Source organism: Sparus aurata, unplaced genomic scaffold, assembly GCF_900880675.1.
Source record: "Sparus aurata unplaced genomic scaffold, fSpaAur1.1, whole genome shotgun sequence".
NCBI classification, from domain to species: Eukaryota; Metazoa; Chordata; class Actinopteri; order Spariformes; family Sparidae; genus Sparus; species Sparus aurata.
Genome location: NW_022045110.1, coordinates 20,001 through 27,500, shown reverse-complemented (window position 1 = coordinate 27,500; position 7,500 = coordinate 20,001). Strand labels below are relative to the sequence as shown.

At 46.2% G+C, this 7,500-nt stretch overlaps 1 protein-coding gene across 1 annotated transcript in view; it reads right to left on the bottom strand.

Moving 5' to 3' along the window:
• Positions 1-7,500, bottom strand: part of LOC115577700 (carcinoembryonic antigen-related cell adhesion molecule 20-like) — a 24,727-nt gene that overhangs the window by 7,233 nt on the left and 9,994 nt on the right. The window lies entirely within an intron of this gene.

Genomic DNA, 7,500 nt, shown 5'->3' with positions numbered 1-7,500 from the left:
AACATCAGCGCTCAAACCACGCAGAGTTCAGCGGATGTGAAGGAAAGTTCAGCCATGACTTTAAAAAGGTGAGAAGTCAAAGGTCGGACACTCACAGCGGCGAGACGTCAGACCCAGCCGGAGGTTAAAGACAGATAAAGACGCAGCGACACAAACGTGAGCAGAAGAAGACGAGTGCAGACATGACGGTGACATTCCTGCCATTCTCCGAGCGCCGGCCTCGCCCTCGCTGCACCGACAAACACTAAACTCCCGTTAGGAAACAAAGGTCGGCTCTTTTCTAGGAACACGACCGAGTGCTGATTAAAAGATGCTTCAGAGGTCAGAGGTCATCGGAGGGGGTCGTCTCTGTGTCTCAGTTAGACGGACTGAGACGCTTTCACCGGTTTCTGAGCAACTAAAACATCTTTGTTAGTGAATAAATCACACGTACAGTCACTTTATCATCTCTGCATCCTGCTCCCATTATACTGCTGTTATTGCAACGAGGAATTTTCCAGTAATTTCTCCAAAAATTCACACTGGAGCCTCTCTGAGCGTTTGAACGTTATGCTAACAGCTCAAACAGCTGGACTACAGTTCCTCCATCAGTCTTTAACAGGCGGCGTGCACACTGAGGGTTTGTTTCTGTAGTTTGTTTATCAGCCAATGAGAATCTTTCTCTGCTCATTAACATTTCTTCAACAAAACTCCAGACTGCTCCTTTAATTGCTCTTTTCTAGGCTCTGAGAAAGTTTCCTGTAAAACCTCAAAAGATTCAGAAAGAAAAATACTTCAGCGTTATTTTGATTTCGGACCAACAACAAGTAAAGCTGCAGCAGCCGGCAGCGTGTGAGGAGCAGAACCAGAACCATCTGCTGCTGGGTCGTGCACGTGGAGCCGCAAATAAAATAAAATTCCTAAATATCCAACGTGTAATTATGACTGATTGGTCTGACGCGAGCGGGTTTCCCCGTCAGCAGCTCGTCGAAGGATTCTGAATCGATCGATCTGAAGAAATGTGTCTCTTCTAGTTTTGTGTCCAAATCTTTCTGCTCATTTAACTGGTTTTTAAGAGATAATTAATAAAGATAAGAAAATCTAAAAATCACCACAAATACTGGATACAATACAGATGTATCTCAGCAGCCATGTTCATAAACAGCAGCTCCCTTTAATCATGTAAAAATAAAGCTTTTATCTCCAGAGTCAGTTCATCAGATCACACAGCAGCAAGTTAATTACAGACTGAAGGCTCGTAACGTATAGAGCGATGTGATCCAGCTGCTGACAAACAGCAAACACTCTTTACAACAAACTACACCTGAGAAGTTCTGCAATCTGATACAATATTTAAATTTTATCCCCTGAGGGACATTTTTCTGCTGATCAGTGTCGCTGCATGTCAAATCTAAAGTTTGCATACAGAGAACGAGACACAGTGTTCAGACGTACGTACTGGTTATGAAAAGATACGTCAAGATGAAGCAAATAAACCCGTCGACAACTGCGACCAGTGACCAGGTTCTGCAACGAGCTTCGTTTTAAGAAGAGACGAACCAAAAAGCAGCCGGCCGGTCAGGAGCGCGGTGTGTTTACTGTTAGTAGCACCGCCGCCAAACATCAGAGGAGAAACCGGAGAATGTGACGCCACCAACGGACCAATCAGAGGCGCTGCAGAAGCATCAATGTAGCTTCAGCTTTCAGGCCATCCTTTGGTCATGTTTATTATTTATTGTTGTAAACAGATGAATTAATCGTTCAGTTTCTTTACTGAACAACAAGAAGTTCAGGCAAGCTAATCGCTAAAAGTATTACATTTCAGAAAACGGTGGAAATGACATCCTCTGATGTTAAATCCTTGATCTTGAAATTCATAGTTTGACCAAAAAACATTTTCAATCAAGTCGCTTTAAGATTGAAGTAAACAAAAACTAAATAGAACGTATGTAAATAGTTCAATGGACACAGGAAACATCAGCTGCTGAGAACCACTCAGCATCCGCTGGGACCAGGTCAAAGATCATCGGCCAGGAGAAAAGATCAAGGAAGACACCAGAGGGTTCAATCCCCGCCCACAAACAACCTGTTATCATGTGACCTAGATTCCACACCTGGATGACACAACAACACCTGAGTCACTCACTGAGAGAGACCAGGAGAGCCGACTGAGAGCAGCAGGACGACTGATTCCTCTCAGAGACATTTGAGCTCGGCTCGTTCTGTAACATAAATATTAATGAGCGATCACTTTACCAGCAGCTCAACCCCCACAGCCAATCACAGAGGAGGGGGAGGCGGGGTCCGCCTGCCTGTGGCGGACGGCGGAGAGAAGGAATGAAGTCGGACTGTTTTCAAAAATACCGAAACTCAAGGCCAGGTTCAACGAGGCCAGAGTGACTCCACCGCCTGCAGGCAACACATCAGTGTGATTACAGAGGAGAGACGATTACATCATCAGGAGGAGGAGAGGAGGAGTTTACATCATCAGGAGGAGAGGAGGACTTTATATCATCAGGAGGAGGGAGAGGAGGACTTTATATCATCAGGAGGAGAGGAGGACTTTATATCATCAGGAGGAGGAGAGGAGGACTTTATATCATCAGGAGGAGAGGAGGACTTTATATCATCAGGAGGAGAGGAGGACTTTATATCATCAGGAGGAGGAGGAGGACTTTATATCATCAGGAGGAGGAGAGGAGGACTTTATATCATCAGGAGAGGAGAGGAGGACTTTATATCATCAGTAGGAGAGGAGGACTTTATATCATCAGGAGGAGAGGAGGACTTTATATCATCAGGAGGAGAGGAGGACTTTATATCCATCAGGAGGAGGAGAGAGGACTTTATATCATCAGGAGGAGGAGAGGAGGACTTTATATCATCAGGAGGGAGGAGGAGGAGGACTTTACATCATCAGGAGGAGAGGAGGACTTATATCATCAGGAGGAGAGGAGGACTTTTATCATCAGGAGGAGGAGAGGAGGACTTTATATCATCAGGAGGAGAGGGAGGGACTTATATCATCAGGAGAGGAGAGGAGGACTTTATATCTCAGGAGATGAGAGGAGGACTTTATATCATTAGAGGAGGAGAGGAGGACTTTATATCATTAGAGGAGGAGAGGAGGACTTTATATCATCAGGAGAGGAGAGGAGGACTTTATATCATCAGAGGAGAGAGGACTTATCCTCAGGAGGAGAGGAGAGGACTTTATATCCTCAGGAGGAGGAGAGGCGGACTTATATCCATCAGGAGGAGGAGAGGAGGACTTTATATTCATCAGGAGGAGAGGAGGACTTTATAATCATCAGGAGGAGAGAGGAGGACTTTATATTCATCAGGAGGAGGAGAGGAGGACTTTATATCATCAGGAGGAGGAGAGGAGGACTTTATATCACAGGGAGGAGAGGAGGACTTTATATCATCAGGAGGAGAGAGAGGACTTTATATCATCAGGAGGAGAGGAGGACTTTATATCCTCAGGAGGAGGAGAGGAGGACTTTATATCATCAGAGAGGAGAGGAGGACTTTATATCATCAGGAGCGGAGGAGAGGAGGACTTTATATCATCAGGAGGAGGAGAGGAGGACTTTATATCATCAGGAGGAGAGGAGGACTTTATATCATCAGGAGGAGAGGAGGACTTTATATCATCAGGAGGAGGAGAGGAGGACTTTATATCATCAGGAGGGAGGAGAGGAGGACTTTATATCATCAGGAGGAGGAGAGGAGGACTTTATATCATCAGGAGGAGGAGAGGAGGACTTTATATCATCAGGAGGAGGAGAGGAGGACTTTATATCATCAGGAGGAGAGGAGGGCTTTATATCATCAGGAGGAGGAGAGGAGGACTTTATATCATCAGGAGGAGGAGAGGAGGACTTTATATCATCAGGAGGAGGAGAGGAGGACTTTATATCATCAGGAGGAGGAGAGGAGGACTTTATATCATCAGGAGGAGGAGAGGAGGACTTTATATCATCAGGAGGAGGAGGAGGGACTTTATATTATCAGGAGGAGGAGAGGAGGACTTTATATCATCAGGAGGAGGAGAGGAGGACTTTATATCATCAGGAGGAGAGGAGGAGGACTTTATATTATCAGGAGGAGGAGAGGAGGACTTTATATCATCAGGGAGGAGGAGAGGAGGAGTTTACATCATCAGGAGGAGGAGAGGAGGACTTTATATCATCAGGAGGAGAGGAGGACTTTATATCATCAGGAGGAGGAGAGGAGGACTTTATATCATCAGGAGGAGGAGAGGAGGAACTTTATATCATCAGGAGGGAGGAGAGGAGGACTTTATATCATCAGAGGAGAGGAGGACTTTATATCATCAGGAGGAGGAGAGGAGGACTTTATATCATCAGGAGGAGGAGAGGAGGACTTTATATCATCAGGAGGAGAGGAGGACTTTATATCATCAGGAGGAGGAGAGGAGGACTCCATGAATGAAGTCTCTCCTCACATGTGCAGAACTTGCCTTAGAAACTTCATGTTTTAAGTTCTCTTCAGTCTCACAGTGATCCAGTGACAGCTGTCTGAACATCCACAGGTTCACTGCTAACAGGAAGTGCTAACAGATAATTCTGCAGAGTTTTAAAGAAGTTTTGAGGTTTTATTTTAGCAGAATGCTGCAACTCTGTTTCACTGTGAAGCTCCAGAACTGTTCTGAGGACTACGACACGTCACTGACTAGATTTGAGTGATTTTTGAGTGAACTGTTTCTATAAAGTTTCTCCCACGCTTCACAACAACGTGTCGGCTGTTTACTGATGTTATCAGGTGAACCCTGTCGTGAGCGTCTCCAGGTTTCCTCCTCATGTTTGCTGCAGGTGGTTTTACTGTTTCTGCACCTGCGGCGGCTCAATCTGCTGATTCCTCTTTTGTTGAAGGTTCATACAGGCTGCTGTTGATTATCAGAGGACGAGATCTTTATTTTGATCTCTGAACACACGTCTGCGTCTCTCTCTCATGCCTCCACACAACAGGTGTGTTATGTTACCTGCAGAGAACCGGTTCTACTGTGAGACCTTCAGGACGAGGACATTGTTGTGCAGTGAGGTCATTTTTCCTTTTAAAGACGTGTTTCAGATCAGTTTCAGCGACGAGTTACAGGATTAATTGTGTTCCCACACACACACTCGCTCACTCAAACCCTCCAAAAATGAAAGAACACGATTCACTCCAGCGGGCGTGAAGTAAACCGCGTTATCTGCTGTCATACGAGCAGCTATGAAAATAATCCAGTCGCTCATCTTTGGTGGAACTACAGATAGCTGCAGAATAAAGACAAACTGACCTTCTATCTTTAAAACGAGCCTCCGGCAGCAGAAAATAACTATTGTTCAATCATATTCAATCACTTTTAAACCGCTAATCCTGTTCACATGCTTTAAAAACTCATGGAAACAGAAGTTTCTCAGTCTCTCAGTGGTTTCACGTGTCGTTGCTTTTGGGCCTTCAGGCGTTCCGTAGTGAAGGTGATTACAGCGTCATGTTCTGCAGCATTCATTCAGTTACAGCCGTCTTTCTGCTGCAGAACGCAGAGGAGGAGACTCTAATTAGCGGCTGTAACTTGTTGAGGTTACTCACCGACTGCTGACTGACAGAACAGAGCAGGACGAACACAACACACAGCGGACAGTCAGGCGTCAGGCTGCTGTCAGCACCTTTAATGGATCTCTCTCTGACGCCGGACGTCTGAGTGTGTGTTTGTGTTTGTGTTTGTGTGTGTGCAGGTTGTTGCACATAAACATCTTAACGTCTGCAGAGGACGTAGGTCAGAGTTACAGTCCTGCCTTCTTTATCTTTCTGTCTCTCGACTGACTCAAGATGCAGCTCAGTTTCTGTCTCTGCTCCTGCGAACATCCTCACTCCTCCGTGTTCCTCTCAGCGTCTCGTCTCCTCTGAATATCTCAAATGAATCCCAAACGTCGCCCTCGGCCTTCAGAGAGACAGATCTCAGTCTGAGACTCCGTCGATAACACAAACACGGAGAGCGACAGCAGAACAAAGAGCTGCTGTCATCGCTGTTGACACGTCTAACAGTGATGCAGTTAAAATGACAGAGGGGCAGACGAGTCAGTCATCCTGAGGCCCCGGGGCCCCGAGAGGGCCTCTACACCTGAACACCACCTCTACCTGAAGCATCAGGTGATCATCCGGCTGCGACAGCTCCGCCTGACTGACTGTTAGAGGAGAAGTCAGAGGGGGAGGGGATGTTTGATCAATCTACACTCCAGAGGACCCGCTTTACTGCAGGAAGTTTCCTAAACATCATCAGACCGGACAAGAGAAGCCGTCTGTCAACTGTTTGAATATATAAAGACAACATGGATTGAGGGAAGCTGCTGAATTAAGAGGAAGCAGCTGAGCATGAATTAAATGAAAACAGGAAGTGAGAGGAACACGAACATCTCTGGAGTGTCAGAGTCAGGAATGTGTCGGGCTGTCGGCGCTGCGTCTGTCACTGACTCATCTGTTGGTTCTTTGTTTCAGGACGCCGGCTTCCTGCTGTGATCCGCGCTGTGTTGAAACTGACAGGATGTGGCGCAGGATTGCATCACCGCGGCTGATTGGGAAGAACGTGTCGTTCAGGCGTGAGGAGAAGTGATCTGCTGCAGCTCGTCTGTCGCTTCACCAGGAGTCATGTTTCATCATTTACCTTCACCAGAGTTTTACACAACTGAGCTGAATTCTTTCAGTGCCGAGACGGAAATATGAGATATTCCATCTCTGTGTGTGTGTGTGTGTGTGTGTGTGTGTGTGTGTGTGTGTGTGTGTGTGTGCAGGAGGGAAATCTACACTTTCCTGACAGCTGATCCATCTGCTGATGAAGATCACTGGATCTGATCGACAGCTGCAGAACAACTACAGAGAGACGAAGTGAGATTGATTCGTCAGATCCAGAGATTACGTTTTAACTTGTGGGATTAAAAAGGAGATTTCTCTTCACTCCTGTTGATCAGCCCGACTGCAGCAGTGATCCGGAGCTGACCTCCAGGTTCTGTTTCTGACCGGAGCTGCTGGAGGGGGAACGGACTTCATGAACGTAACGTTACAGAGAAGTCTGTGGTGAATAAACACAAATCCTGAAGAATGTCGACGTTGTTATGTTTCGTCTCGACTTCCTTCTGAAGTTACAGCGACCAACTGAAACACAGTGTTACCTCGAGGAAACTGAAGGATTCCTCTCGTTGTTTTTAGACATTTTGATGCAGAAGTCTAATATATTGAATCTTCTACTAGTTCCTAAAAGCCCCATCCACTTTTCCTCTCGCCTGTCAGTCTGAACCTGGACGACGTCTGCAGGAGTGGATTCACTTCTACGAGTCAGAAACGCTCAGAAAAAAAGCTTTTCTGCAGGTGGAAATGTTGAAAACAACAACGCCAATGTGACAGTTACAGTTACAACACGGCTGAAGGGCATGGCGGCTTTACAGTGTGTGTGTGTGTGTGTGTGTGTGTGTGTGTGTGTGTGTGAGTACGTTAGTCTAACATGTTGCAAGACGTCAA